We start from the raw sequence: 2,234 nt of genomic DNA, 5'->3' as shown, positions 1-2,234 counted from the left end.
ATTTATCATCCAGGTATATATCAATCTTCGATTTATAGGTATGTATCACTCAGTGGCACTGTTGCAGGCAATTAGACAGTTGTGGCAGGCAGTTAGATAGTTGGGCTCTAAACTAAAATAGTAGTAGAAGTAGGTATAATATTGCAATTAGTATTGGGTCTCACGCTCAACCCACTTGTGGATCATTTTATGGCCTCTCAATAAAACTTGCCTAACCTAATGGCCCTCGAACTATAAAAATAGAAAAACTACGCAACAATAATTGATTGATTGACCCATTTAAATGATCTCCGTTTAGGCTTTGAGGACTAATTACATAATCAGTCTCATGTTGCAATTTTCAGCAGATATTCCTACTATTGTGCTTAAGAAGTAAAGCTAGGTTTGAGATAGTCAATATACTTCTGAGAGGAATTGATGAAGTTTTAACCATTGAAAATACAAGACAGATTGTCTACTCCCTAACTTCCTCCTTTCTTGACAAAGTTCAAAGCTAATAATCTATTTTCAACACTTTTAGTCTCTTCTTTGTGAAAGTTCATATTGACTTAAACCTTTTGGGGGCTTTCTACCAACCCTAGCTAGTAGTTTCATGCTGTTTAATGTTTACTTACTATCTCTTTGTCCATATTTAAACCTTCACAAGTCACAACCACTTTAAGATGGTGACCTCAATGGAAATAGGGCATTTAATTAAAGAGTAGTATAGTCAAATAATTCTCTTCACGCCCCCATATTTGAAAAAACTTCACAAGCCCATTTACATCAGTTTTGGACCTAAAATCAAACTTCTTTCCCCCTTGATTTTAATACCAAGATGACTAATTCATCTCATGAGTAAATGAGGGAAAGATGCCTTCACAAGAAAAGAATGAAGCTTTCTCACACAAATCAAATCTTGCATTTGATTATGAAAGGTAGGTAAGTATGGCAGTTAATCCATTCTCAATTACACTAGTTCATGAGAATTTCTTTCTTTTTTTGGTAATGGTCAATATGATGAATCATACAATGGAGATGGTGTTGAGAGTTAGTGTACATGGGTATAATTTATAAGGAAAATTACATGATTATCCATTTCTGAGTTTCTCTTTACAAAATTACTCATCAAAAGTTTCAGTTAACAAAAATACCCAAAATTAGATTTCCCTTTACAAAATTACCCACTACAAATTTAAGTTGAACAAAAATACCTAAAATTAAGTTTGGGTTTACAAAACTACTCATTAAAAGTTTTAGTCATAAAAAAAATACATGATTATAGGTGGAAGATGAAGAATCACTATTTTGGGTAGTTTTGTAAACCCAAACCTAATTTTGAGTATTTTTGTTAACTAAAACTTTGGGTAGGTAGTTTTGTAAACTCAAACCTAATTTTGGGTATTTTTGTTAACCAAAACTTTTTGTGGGTAATTTTGTTAAGGGAAACCCAAAAATGGGTAATCATGTAATTTTTCCTAATTTATATTTCAATGTTTTCTTATAAATTATTGTGAAGGGGAGTATTAGGGTTACGGGGAATTCTTTGTAAATGAAGATAGGCATAAGGAATAGAGAGCATGTAACATTTTTTTTTTTCCATTATTAGAGAAAACTGCTCTCATCTCTCCAGCGGACGTCGACAGTTGACACCTTGTCAAACCACATAAATCTTTGCATTGTGATTGTGTGTGATTGTTTCTTTTTTCTATTGATTATGATTTTTAGATTCTAAATAGGTTTCAGTTTCTATAGATGGGACTCGGAATTTGTTATTATCTTCACATTGGCATTGGTTACATATTATAGGACCATTTTTTTTTTTTTTTTTTTAATTAGAAGGTATCAAGGAAGAACCGAAGAACCCAAATAATTTATTATTTAGAATGCTCCATTTCTTTGATATAAAAAACTGAAAATTTTTCTCTATAAAAAATTAATCCTGATATCAAGCTACATTTTATTATCTCCCTAAATTTATGGAATTAGATATCAACTAAGACCTATCTAAGCCTATTTATCTATAAGATGACATTCAGTCGGGACCTTAATCTTAAATCCTTATGAATGGAACATTAGCACATAAGTATAAAAATGATGATTCTTACTTTTTGACAAAAGAAGTAAGGAAAGAAGTTAGGCCTATGTCCTAACCTAATACCTCTATGTTTTCCTTCTTTTGTCTGGTGCGCTTGTGATTTGCCACTTTTAGAGCCGCAAAGACCGGCCTTAACTGTTGACAATGACACAATTAT

The sequence above is a fragment of the Macadamia integrifolia genome, chromosome 4, assembly GCF_013358625.1.
Source record: "Macadamia integrifolia cultivar HAES 741 chromosome 4, SCU_Mint_v3, whole genome shotgun sequence".
In the NCBI taxonomy this organism is placed as follows: Eukaryota; Viridiplantae; Streptophyta; class Magnoliopsida; order Proteales; family Proteaceae; genus Macadamia; species Macadamia integrifolia.
This window is presented reverse-complemented; position numbering follows the sequence as displayed.